This window comes from Sinocyclocheilus grahami, unplaced genomic scaffold (genome assembly GCF_001515645.1).
Source record: "Sinocyclocheilus grahami isolate Dianchi unplaced genomic scaffold, SAMN03320097.WGS_v1.1 scaffold255.1, whole genome shotgun sequence".
Classification (NCBI taxonomy): Eukaryota; Metazoa; Chordata; class Actinopteri; order Cypriniformes; family Cyprinidae; genus Sinocyclocheilus; species Sinocyclocheilus grahami.
The window spans coordinates 1,782,782-1,797,255 of NW_015505434.1; positions in this window are offsets into that span (position 1 = coordinate 1,782,782).

Genomic DNA, 14,474 nt, shown 5'->3' on the forward strand with positions numbered 1-14,474 from the left:
CTCAGTTATTTTTTTATTGTCCAGAGCAACCCATTTAGAATTTTACATCTTGCCCACTAAAACATGAAGTAATGAAGTGATAGTTCACCCAAACAATGACAATTTTGTAATCATTTACTCACCCGCATGTTGTTCCAAACCTGTAGGACCTCAAAAGGTATTTTGTGAGAGATCTGTTTTGAGAATAGGATGGAACAGAATGGAAGTCAATGGTAAACAAAACAGTTTGGATACTGACAATCTTTCAAATATCTTATAATTTGATATACTGGTGATGTTCCGAGATTACAAATGATATTAGTGACCCATAAAAAATGCAAGTGTTAATTTAGCACCTTAAATGTAATTTGATAGCAGAATTCGGTCTTATAATTCAAAAAGATTTCTATTTTCAATATGGACTGTTACAGTTTAATAGCTGGTGTGCAGCTCATGTTCAGGACAGATCTCACAAACATCACAAACTCCAGCTTACAGCCTTTAAAAATCAATCTTATCGCTGGAATCTTAATGGTATCACTTCCGGAACAGATGATTTATCTGCTCACAGTCTCATAGAATCCGACCAGAGTCCACTGACTACTGAAAACATCTTATCAATCATATTGAACCTCTTCACCATAATTCTGGAATTAGTATGATGCCCCTTCATACTTTTATCTGATTCTCAACCAGTATGTGAAATAAAAACGATCTGTTATGTTCAGAATCTCAGGCCCTGAAACAATCAGCACGTATGTACACTTAGTGAATGCACTGTTTGCTTTAAGAGGCATCACTGGTTTCTTTGGGTGCAACCGAATTACAAGCTGCCAAAACGTTGGGGACCCCTGTGAGCAAAGAAACAATACAGCTTTTGATATGAGATCAGGAAACACCACAAAGGAAAATAAATGCCTTCATTGCTTTTAAAGAGAAGGGGAATTTCTCCCTCTCTTCTACATATGTTCTTAGTTTGATTCCTCGGACAAACCTCAGCCCCTGGACATAATGAACTTCAGATGTCAAAGACAGGCAAACAATGGAAGCTCCACTGGACCCAATCAGGAGGTTCTTCAGGGATCCTCCTGGGAATTGTTACTCCTACAAGTCCCCTTCTCTCCTCCACTCTTTCTTCATCTCCTACTTCCCCCTTCCCGTAGCCTACATGGAGGTTTTAAACCCCCAGGGTGAACATTATTTCTCTAATGCATATAGGGCCCCTAGTTTTTCTTCACTTTCAACCCTCAAAACATCACAAGCTGCACTTTCTCATAACCTGTCCCAGCCAGATCATTACAAATGAGTCTCCCTTTGCTGTAAACAAACCAAAGTGCCAGAGACAAAGGAAATGGCTTGATTTCTCACAGATTTGTACATGTTATGATATGGACAGTGTCAGAAAGGGGGACTGGTTATAATCAGGTTAGCATAATCTACTCCAACTCTAAGACTCGATAGGTATGTAGTTATTTGAATTGGGACAAGCCAAAGGCTTTTTAGATTAACTTTTAGCTTAGCAAAACCAAAGTCATGATTATATGGGTTGTCAAGTTGTCCGTTTTTTGGCAGAAATGCCTGATTTACAGCACTCCACAAATCACCCAACTTTTACCGCTTCCCTCAAGCACTAATCATGCAGCTGGATGGTTGGGTTAAATGTTTAAAAAGCAAGACCACAGCCTCTTCAATTTTCAGAGGGAGTACATGTGCAATAGCATGAAAATCCTAAATTACATAATTCTTTTTTTTTTTGGTAAAATTTTTGCTAAAGTGATTACATATTTGCATAGGCCAACCCGTAAGTTAGCATCACCCTGCTTTCCTCAAAAAAAGATTTGTTTTTCCATTGACTTTTGTTTTTTTGTAGAAAATAAGGTTTGAGACCAACAAAAGTTCTTACATGTTTTATTTGTCATGATAATCTTCACAAATGAACACAACTTTTATGAATTTTGAAGCCTGAATACAATCGCCAGAAGTTAAAAGCTAAACGTAGGCTATAAACAAACTACACCACTGTCACCAACTCTCTACCAAAGAAAAGATCTAAGGCTGATGATACACAGGGCAACTTTTTGAGCAATGTTGCCGGGCAACTTTGGCCAATGTTGCTGTCAATGGGCAACCAGGTGAGACACAGGGTCCACAACCGATCTAAAGTATCCAGATAGAAAGTTGTTACCCATCCTCAATGGGAAAGGGCCCAGTCAACATTGCTCAAAAAAAGTTGCCGCGTGTATCATCACCCTAACACAACTCCCTTTTTTCCCATGGGATTTTTACAGTTGAAATAGTTAACCCTGGGTTATTCGAAACTCCAGTTAAACGGAATCCTGGGAATCTTACTTTATGTTTCACACTGCTCATAATTTACCTGGGGTTAACAATTAATCCTGTGTAATCATAAGATGATGTTAAACACTGTACATTCCTAAACATTGTGCTGACATTGCTATTTCACATATTTGTAGTATCAGTGTCATTGATTGGACAAATGCAGTACTTGACCTGTTTACATAACAGCTCTTGCACGTCCTAATATTATATATTGAAGACTATTATGTTTCTCCTGAATGAACTGCAAAGGCTTTTGATTGGCTGTCTGTTGCGAAGCATCTAGCTGTAACACTCTAACACCAAATCCTGCTATTAAATCATGAGTGTGAAACGCATCTGGAGTTAAAAGCAGAGTTTAGAACGAGATAACCTGTGGTTAAATGCAGTGTGAAAAGCACTCATGTGGTAGAATGTCACGCTTTTTGACGCTTTTGTGACAAATCAAATCAAAAATAAAAGACTGACGTCTGCAAGATGTCTGTTAAAGATCGCTTCATCTGGAAAGCATCTGCTGTGTAAACGTGGTTAAATGCAGTGTGAAAAGCACTCATGTGGTAGAATGTCACGCTTTTTGACGCTTTTGTGACAAATCAAATAAAAAATAAAAGACTGACGTCTGCAAGATGTCTGTTAAAGATCGCTTCATCTGGAAAGCATCTGCTGTGTAAAAATCTGATAGGCATCTTTCAGATGTCAGTTTTACATACATTCTAAATCATGAACATCGTAAAGACATCTTCTAAACGTCTATTTGACATCTGATAGGAAACGTCCTATAGACATATTGCAGATGAGCACTCTTTCAGATGTCAGTTTTACATACATTCTAAATCATGAACATCTTAAAGACATCTTCTAAACGTCTATTTGACATCTGATAGGAAACGTCCTATAGACATATTGCAGATGAGCAAACACTTGGAAAAAATGCAGATGTAAATGCAGACATCAAATAGACATTTCCGTGATGTACTTTGCTATCAGGGACTTATCTCTTAAGTAACAAATTAACCTTTCTGACTCTTATGGCCAATTGTTTTTGTAGGTAGCTTTAAAACGAGTCAATCACACAAAATGTGACCCTGGACCACAAAACCAGTCATAAGGGTAAATTTTTCGAAATTGAGATTTATACATAATCTGAAAGTTGAATAAATAAGCTTTTCATTGATGTATGGTTTGTTAGGATAGGACAATATTTGGCCGAGATACAATTATTTGAAAATCTGGAATCTGAGGGTGCAAAGAAATGTAAATATTGAGAAAATCGCCTTTAAAGATGTCCAAATGAAGTTCTTAGCAATGCATATTACTAATCAAAAATTAAGTTTTAATATATTTACAGTAGGAAATTTACAAAATATCTTCATGGAACATGATCTTTACTTAATATCCTAATGATTTTTGGCATAAAAGAAAAATCTATAATTTTGACTCATACAATGTATTTTTGGCTATTGCTACAAATTTACCCCAGCTACTTAAGACTGGTTTTGTGGTCCAGGGTCACAAATATGTTTGAAATAAACACAAAATTCAGTTCCGTGCCTGACAAGATTTATTTCTGTTTAAATGTTCTTTAGTCACTCACCCTTGACAGGACTGGTGCATAAAAAAGTAAATTTTGGATCCACAGCACACAGTCTTTTCATGAAACCAGTAGAGGTCATGTAACTGTCTGGTTGAATTACTTCAAAAACATCAGATTTCCTGTTCCTCTTTACTGAACTTAAATATGAAGTTTTATTGTTTAACTTAGCACAAAATTCAGTTCCGTGCCTGATAAGATTTATTTCTGTTTAAATGTTCTTTAGTCACTCACCCTTGACAGGACTGGTGCACAAAAAAGTAAATTTTGGATCCACAGCACACAGTCTTTTCATGAAACCAGTAGAGGTCATGTAACTGTCTGGTTGAATTACTTCAAAAACATCAGATTTCCTGTTCCTCTTTACTGAACTTAAATATGAAATTTTATTGTTTAACTTATTTACTGAGTGTGAAAGGGACTATTGGCTCACTGCGCAGATTCAAAACAATTAATGTCACATCTGGGCTTCTGGCCGCGGGCCGATACAACATGCTACTTTTGCTGCAATTTTTCCAGTGAAGCTTTACAGACCACCCACACAGAAAGGAGGACCTGTTCCCAACACACTGTGGAAACATAATAAGCATTGAATGAACACATGGGAGTTTGAGCTTATGGTTCTAATCATGTTCTTAATACCTTAATGGACCGTGGTTTCAAATGGGTACTTTCCACTCTTAAACATCAACAGTGCTGCTCCTGAGGGGGGGTGTGTTGCTCATGGCTGCTCTTGACATTTGTTTGCCATGGCTGAAGACAAACTTAAGCTTCCAGAAGACCGCTTGGACGCTGATACGCGTCTATGTGTTAAACAGAGGGTGATTCAGTGGCTTGCAGGATCTGCGTCCGTGATTCAGTCTCTCGGTACTCTCACACCTCAGCGTGAGGAAAACAAAATGGCAGACCATGAACCATGAAGTACTGCGACTTTCTCCATGACACTGAGAGGCAATCTCATGAGCTGATGTACTACAACAGCTGTGGCTAAAGCAGCTAGCATGAGAACGCTTCACAGCCTCAGTTGTTTGATTGAAACACATTCACATGTAGTGGCTGCTTTATTAATTCTGACCCTTTGTTTAAGTATACTTAAATTAGTGGTCTGTGGAGGACTGAACAGGAAGTGTATTGCTCTTGACATTTGTTTGCCATGGCTGAAGACAAACTTAAGCTTCCAGAAGACCGCTTGGACGCTGATACGCGTCTATGTGTTAAACAGAGGGTGATTCAGTGGCTTGCAGGATCTGTGTCCGTGATTCAGTCTCTCGGTACTCTCACACCTCAGCGTGAGGAAAACAAAATGGCAGACCATGAACCATGAAGTACTGCGACTTTCTCCATGACACTGAGAGGCAATCTCATGAGCTGATGTACTACAACAGCTGTGGCTAAAGCAGCTAGCATGAGAACGCTTCACAGCCTCAGTTGTTTGATTGAAACACATTCACATGTAGTGGCTGCTTTATTAATTCTGACCCTTTGTTTAAGTATACTTAAATTAGTGGTCTGTGGAGGACTGAACAGGAAGTGTATTCAAGAGCCATCAAAGTCATAGGGACGGTCCAAAACAGATTATTTATAGATGGTTTGATTGACAAATGAAGTGCCTTGTTTGACGCTGAGTCAGAGAAAAAACTAGAGTGAAATGACACTCAAAATGAACATTCAGAACCACTAATGAGTCATTCTCATGAAATGTAACTCACCTGTAAAGCAACACATACTATGAGAAAAACCTGAGGCTAGTTGTCATGGGATATATTTCAGCTTTAGGGTTTGGAGGCTTATGTCTCGTAAGAGCAGTTTCATAAGGGAGACAAGGTAAAAAGTAACTACTTTCATTGTGCACCACTAAAAAGTCAAACAGCATTATATAGATATCATATATTATCACATTTAAATGAGGTGAAACAGACAGATAAACATATAGTTAAGATAGTTTTAATCTGAAAAGAAAAATCAAAACCATAAAAGTAGTTTATTCTTCTGAAGGCAAAATAGCTGTAGCTTTTACTAAAAGTTTGAATTTGTTTTTATTTTTGTCATTTTCATTAAAATTTTAAATTTGATTTAACATTTAAGTAATTTAGTTTTACTTTATTTTTGTCATTTTTTTGTCATTTAGTTTTTCTCATTATTATTATTATTATTATTATTAATATTTAATGTCTATAGTTTTTATTTAGTTTTAGTTTTGGTACATTAAGTGAAACTTTATGTAAATGAAAAATGTTTCTTCGGCAGCTATAGAAAACTATCTAAATTTCAGGTTGATGCTCATACAAAGCTGTTGTATGGCTTCAGAAGACTTAGTATAGTGCACACATTGTATGGACTACTTTGGTGCTTTTGTCATTTGTAAAAAAACAACAACAAAGTTCACTCCAACAATGTTCACTCCAAGGCAACTGGATGTGATATATAAATAGTTGAATGAAAGACAATTAGTTCAAGAGAGAAACCACATTTTCTTTCTTGAGTTAGCGTTGTCCATTTGCACAGATTGGTTTAGAAAAAAAAAAAGTTGAATGAAATTGTCAAGATCATGGACTGTCTGTGTTATGGTTTGCCCCTGTTTCTGTTCCCTTATTTGGTCATGTTCCTGTCCTCGTTTTGTTAATTAGCTTTAATTAGTCATCCCATGCACCTGTGTTTTCCCAATAATCCCCTGTATTTAAGTCCTACAGTCTGAGAAGTCTGTCTTGGTCGGTTATACTTGTTATGGCCATGTGTTTCCTGCCGTTCCCAGTGTTGGCTGTACCCTGAGTTTCCGTTATTAAAGACCGTTTCGTTTATTCCTCGTCTCCATCGTTCCTCGCCATCACAGATTGTAACAGAAATAGAATTGGTTCAAGAGAGAAACCACATTTTCTTTCTTGAGATAGCGTTGTCCATTTGCACAGATTGGTTTAGCAAAAAACTGAATATTTTGTCACCCAATGGTTTGATGATTCTCTAAATTGCCTTTTGTCTTTTGGCTGTTTCACGGTTTATAAAAGTAGCTGAAAGTCTATAATATGCTGTTTGGCTGGTTCCTTTTGTAACAACTTTACCCCATATAGTGACTGCTAAAACAAAAGTTATTCTGTGAGTACCATCAATATGTTTTACAGTTTGTTGAGGTTAGTGGGTGACATCCTTTTTCATACAAAACTCCATTAATAATTATTCAACCATCCCTCTGCACTGATTTCTATAGATTTTTGCTCAAAGTAAAGTAAAAAAACTAAGGTGAAGACCCTCTTGAGTGTTAAGAAAAAAACATTGCCTACACACTCTGCGCAGCTACAAAAAAATCAAAAGATGAATAAGAGCATTTATTGATTTACTATCCAGTGTCTCACACACATATGCCATAAACCTGACGGATTTTCTCAATGACTACTTATCAAACGTAGAACAGTCAGAAAATGGGAGAGCTCCTCCTTCTGTAAACAGCCCACTCACTATCCTGTTCTTACCTGCAGCACACATAAATGATTAATGCTAGTCATTTAGATATTAGATTAGTTTGAGGTGAAAGGCTAGTTTATGCCAAATCCCCATTATATTTAATAACTGTGGGCTTTCAATAACTCTTTGTTGGATAAAGCAATTGTTCCCCTTTTAAGCAGCTTGCCTAATGTTTCATTATGTCAAAAGAAAATGTCTAGTTCACAGACAACTGCCTATATTGCCTACATGATGGACTGGTCTGTATGCAATACACATGTACTGATGACTTTACATTCATTCTTCAGTTTGTCTGAATGTTTTGCAGAGCTCATGTTATAATCAAAGCATTACAAGGGACTATTTTGGGTATAGGCACTGTAGAGGGCAATCTGTCAATGCATTGTCTAGGTATTAAGAAGGTGTTTTTGACAAAAGAGCAGCAAGAAAATGACAGTTTAAAGTGCACAATCATGCACAATAGACAAGCAAATGACAAGCAAATGTCACACAAATAGGAGTAACTTCTCAAGATGTGTCATGCATGCTTGACTAGACTCATAAAAGTCAAGCGTAAGTTCAAGCAGTCTATGCTTCTTGCTAAAAAAATAGATGAGTTCTATTAATGGGTAATCCTTATGATGATTGGCAGCAACCCAAGCTTCAATGACAACAGATAATTGAAGGTAATGGGTTCTCATAATGTTTTCATTCACTCTGTGTGTATAAGCTCTATGTAAGGCGAGCACCACCACTGTCGGCTAGTGAGCACACACACCTGCCATTAAACATGCACACACACACACACACACACACACACACACACAGCAAAGGTGAAAGGTGAAAGGTGTTAACTCATTTGAAAGGTTTAAACATTTGTGTATTGCCACAAACAAGTTCTGTTTCTCCCCCTCTTTTTGTTGATAGAAAACAGATGAAGCAGGTGTCTCTGCCAAAAAACAGGCTAGATGTGTATTGTGAGCAGATATACACATATTTAAGTGAAATTGTCAGTGAACCTGCCACAGGGCAGCAGAGAAGCTCCCTCAGATTCTTCCCTGCAACCATTCAACCTCAACTGAAACAGACCAGATGTAGCTTGTATTTAAAAGAATCTGGAATTTTTCTGTGTGGGAGTGTGTGCAGTATAATATAACAAACGAAAATGTTGTTGAGTAAAGCAATTGTGAGCCATTAGTTTCTCTATTAAATATAATTTAATATTACTTGATATTCATAATTTGTTTTAAGCAAATAATTGTTGTATTAGTTACTATTATTTAATTGAATATATATATATATAGTGGGTACGGAAAGTATTCAGACCCCTTTAAATTTTTCACTCTTTGTTATATTGCAGCCATTTGCTAAAATCATTTAAGTAAATTTTTTTTCCTCATTAATGTACACACAGCACCCCATATTGACAGAAAAACACAGAATTGTTGACATTTTTGCAGATTTATTAAAAAAGAAAAACTGAAATATCACATGGTCCTAAGTATTCAGACCCTTTGCTGTGACACTCATATATTTAACTCAGGGGCTCTCCATTTCTTCTGATCATCCTTGAGAGGGTTCTACACCTTCATTTGAGTCCAGCTGTATTTGATTATACTGATTGGACTTGATAAGGAAAGCCACACACCTGTCTATATAAGACCTTAAAGCTCACAGTGCATGTCAGAGCAAAAGAGAAGTAAAATTATATTTGATATTTGGAATTATGTAATATATCCTAACCAGTGCATTTTTTTGCACTGAACTCATACTAAATCAATAACTAGTTAACTTGGCAAATAATCTAATATTATGAAATATATCAAATGTTATATAAAAGAAATTTAAAATTCCATTTCTGGGGCATTTTTGCTTGATTTCTGATGCTGCGTGTACATAAATGTATTAATAGTAAGGTTGATTATTGTAACACTAAACCAATGAAGTTGACAGAAATTCATGAGCCATGAATGATGTGCTTAAAGCCTTTAAAACCCTGTCCATAACTATACACACACACACATAAAAAAATCACTTAACCCAAGTTAGAAGTTCACATAACACAACCGTAACTACAGCAATCTGTGGAGCTGCGCTTGTGTGGGTGGTAGGGACGTAAGAGGGTTTGACTTTGAAAGTCCCAAGACATTTATTTTATGTTAGTTTATGGTATGCATATATGTCTCAAAGGTGGCAAGGTAATTTGTGCGCGGGTGGACAGCCATTCCAAAACGTTCAGAGCTAATTGCTCTTCCCCCTCACTCTTTTCCTGGGGGCTCACTAATATGAACTGACCGCTCTCATTTTCCCATGCTCTTGGAACCTCTCATTTTTAATGATACACACACGATACACACGTGGACGAGCACTCTCGCACACACAAACACGCACACAAATGTAGTCTGCTTGTCTACTTGATGGATCAGATGCCTCCAAATTTCTCCAAATCTTTTTCGCTCCCCTTTGCACACAGCTGTCACGTTTTCACTCTTCACATTTTCTACATGTTGATGGAAAACAGCATTCTGAACTCCCTTTTCCAATGGTACATCAGAGACCTTAGACACAATAGCATAAAAAATACCAAACAGAATTGTGCTAGCGACCCCTGAACCCTTGCCTCCCGCCCTCACACACACACACACACATCTACTGGCTTACTGACCTGAGTGGGATGAAGCTCCATAGCTCATACCACAGAAGAAAGACTGCAGATGTTCCTCATTCACTTCCATCAGGATTGCTGGCCAGATCAGTCTTAATGTCACTATTCCCAGACATTCTAGTATGTCCTTATGGTCCATCACAGCTGAACAGGCATATCTGACATTTCTTATCCATATCTGTCCTCTTGCATGGGCATTATGCCTCATGGTAAATGATAGCTACATGTTGCTCAGCATGTATTTTGAGATTGACTGGATGATCATAACAGGGGTTCAAAACGAACACTCGACTGTGTGGCAAATATGAGTAAAACGTGTTTGATTTTTTTAGCTGCAAGTTTATTAGTCAGCAACTTTATAAGGAATTGGAACAAACATTTACTCTAGTAAGATATGGTTGTTTGATGGCTTCTTTCAAGGCTGCATTTATTTGAACAAAAATACAATAAAAACTGTAATATTGTAAAATATTATTGCAATTTAAAATAACTGCTTTCTATGTAAATATACATGTTAAAATGAAATTTATTCCTGTGATCAAAGCTGAATTTTCAGCATCATTATTCCAGTCTTCAGTGTCACATGATCATTCAGAAATCAGTCTAATATGCTGATTTGCTGCTTGAGAAACATTTCTTATTATTATCAGTGTTGACACATTTTTGTTCAGGACTCTTTGGTGAACAGAAAAGTAAATAGTGTTCATTTGAACTAGCAGTCTTTTGTAACATTATTTGTGTTCATTTGTTTACTGTCACTTTTCATCAGTTAAATCAATTTACAAATCAAAAATATTGATTGTATATGTTTTGAATGTTTATGTCGATTTTTACAAGGACTTCTTGTTGTAACACATATGTGGAGCATTCATAACATTAAGAAACCAAAACAAAAATATAATATTATTAACATATTTTTGTGTTTTCTGAAAGGTGCATTTTTACTGAAAAAATCTCCTAAAGTATATGATTTTGCAGGCATTGCAATTACCTGAGCTATTTTTAAGAAATATCAAAAGAAGTGTCAAAAATACCCCAAAATATAAATATACAAATAAAATTATTTGATATTATTTCATTACAATATTTCAAAATATAAAAAAATATGTATTATTCATTTATTGATCATTTTATTATATAAAATAATTGGCCAGTGTGAAATATATATGGTTGGTGAGTTCACTCACCTTTGTCCAGCATGGCAAAAGTTTTTAGCTGAATAACTTCATGGAATACCCTGCTAATCAGAAAAAAGCAGCGTATTTGGTGGAGGTGGATGAGTCAACAAGGATGATGCATGAACACAGGAAAAAAGGCAGGGATATGTGGCATCTCTCTTTAGACAGAAACTTTCTGTTTCTGGGCAGGGATTCCCTCACTTCCGTGGGAACATTCATATGGAAAAAAAGACAGAAAAAGATGAGAGAAAAAAAAAAATGCTGTCAATCAGCCATAGTCTCCAGATACAACCACCCTTCTCATTTCCTCACCTTGTCACTACCATTTGCTGTGGATCATTACACCGACAGCTTTCATGTGAGCTGCTCCAAAATCTCACCATGCATGGCAAATGTGAACACTTCACGATTACAAAGCCATAATAACGGCAGCTTCCTCTGACAAATATGCCTTTATGTTCCTGACACAAAGAGGAATTGCCAAATATTTACCAGAGCTCCCTTCCCCCAAGGTCAATTAGCTGTATTATAAATGCAGTCTCAGAACTGCCTGTATTGGGAGTAAATGGGAAGTAAACAATAATACGACTGTGTTTGTTTAGCTGCTCAGCGGTTACCCAGAAGACAGTGGCTTTGGAACATTATGTCACGATCTCTAAAAGAATTCTGTTACTGGTTATAAATGGTTTCACTCCAAAGTTTACGGTGTGGTTACAGGCGTCAGTTACAGGGCTGGTTTGCCGAATGCCAGAGACAGGAAAAGCTTGTGACACTGCAGTTAAAAATTGCATTGTGTTCTTATGTGTCATTTCGCCACTATTTAAGCTCACTGTAAAGTAGCGTGCAGCCTTTCAGTGTTCAATACATCAGACTATTGTTTATCATATGGATTTAAATGTCTTTGATAGGGCAGAAAACTTCAGAATATGTTATAACTTTGACTTCAAAAACATTCTTTGAGGCACCCTGCAAACATTTACTCTCTCCTTCTCTCTCTCTCTCTCTCTCTCTCTCTCTCTCTCTCTCTCTCTCTCTCTCTCTCTCTCTCTCTCTCTCTCTCTCTCTCTCTCTCTCTCTCTCGATAAAACCTTCAAGTTTTAAAAAGCACACCTTTACAATTATCAGCCTTTGAACCTCTGGGTGTAATTTTGCTGCAATGGGATCATTATAATTGTGACCAAAATATGACAGAGACTTTGTGGAGTCTGGCAGCCGGCAGTGCAAGTACTGCAATCACGTTTTGTTCTCTTGGCATTCTCCTAATACCCTGGGGTCTGTTGTGAAACCTGTAGCATTGCACCAGAGACTTGCACAAGGACACCTGATTCTTGCTCAAACCTGCAAATGCTTCGCTGAACCTCGTGCGTTTGCTTCTGCACGTTATATGGCGTTGGCATCGGTTGTTTTTTTTAATGGTACTTACATAAGAGCACCTTTTGATCACTGGTGCACAATTTTTTCGGAGGCATAAACAAAGTCAGAATCAGAATTTGAGTTTTGGATAATTTGTCAAGAGCCAAAATTATATATATAATAATATATATAATATATATATTAGGATTAATATATATATATATATTAATCCTAAAGAGATAAAGCAAGTGAGCAAAGCCCGTGCCAACTAAAATATGAACATCCTGCCTAGGTCTTTTTTTCATATACATACACATACACACTCAATCTCTCTCTCTCTTTCTGTTTTGAAGAGTGCTCAGCGGTTGTGTTATGACAGAGATTCTTTTGTTTGGATTATGAGGCAGAGGAAAGGGGAACAACAAGCCTTACTGCTGTTTTTACTGTCAGATAAACTATATTTTATTTATATTTCAATATTATGTTGCTCATCCTCTCAGATCAGAGGGAGATGACTGATTGAGACATGCAGGATCTATTTCCAACCAACACAAACACACTCAGTGTGTCCGCCTGTCCTACCGACGGCTGTGGAAGTGTGACACTGCCTTAGAGCTTGACGCAAAACAGCTTCGTGAAGCTGCAGTTATGAAGTAGGCTTTGCTTTTATTAGGTGTTGTAACGCATTAATATGTGTCGATTTTCTTTTCAAAAAGAGCTAAAATAATAACAAATAATTTGCAACATACAGTAGAATCAATGCTACATATAGCAGGAAAGTCATCGGACAAGTGGAGTTCCATTCAAATCATGACAAGAAAAAATTCAGTTAAACCGGCTTTAAATCAACATTTAAAGGTCATCTCTAACATACCACAGGAAAACAAACACAAAGGCACCCTTCTTAAAAAAGATTACCACATACGTCAATGATAGGCTATATTACTAGAAATGTATTACTACAGAAACAGATTTCCATTTTGTAAAAGGTTTTTTTTCTCTTGAAATAAAGAATTTAAGCATTCTTTTAGATAAATGCCACATGAATGTTCTAATGTTAATAAAGTGCACTGTGCCATTAAGCAAAACTGAACATTTTTGTTATATTCCGGGGTATAACTAAACCAAACAAAATGATGAAAGAGTTTGTCTTTTTCATATATAAGGGGTAGTTATGACAGTTTTAATCTCTAATTAAAATACTTTGTGCCAATATGCTAATATGAAACCTGCAGGTGCAGGGTGATTTAGGCCATGCACCTGCACTAATAACAAAGGGACAAAAAAAGAAGGTATTTCTTGATCACTAGACTGTCGGATGGCATGTCGTTAAAATGTTTGTCATAGTCAGGGTAAAGGTGGGTTAAAGGTTAAATCGAGTGTCGTGAACTGACCTGCATGATGAAGTCCAGTTTAGAACAGATGACAAGAAGTCTGTTAACATTGGAATACTGCTGCAACCTTGTGGTGAATTGAAGAAGTACAATATTTATAAAAAAATAGACTGTCGGATGGCATGTCGTTAAAATGTTTGTCATAGTCAGGGTAAAGGTGGGTTAAAGGTTAAATCGAGTGTCGTGAACTGACCTGCATGATGAAGTCCAGTTTAGAACAGATGACAAGAAGTCTGTTAACATTGGAATACTGCTGCAACCTTGTGGTGAATTGAAGAAGTACAATATTTATAAAAAATGTACCGTAAGGTATGGCCTTCAGTATGAATACACTTCAAGAAACGTATTTTATAATAATATAAATAATAATAATTGTATATTATTGTAAAATATCAAAGTGTAAAATATTAGCCTACACATAGGCCTAGTGTGGCTCCAGGGGCGTCTAAGGAAGTCCTAAGGCTTAAGAAAAGCCTTTCATAAAATGAGAGTATTGTCCATTTATTTTATGATTGTATTATTTAAAAATAACTATTTTGGTG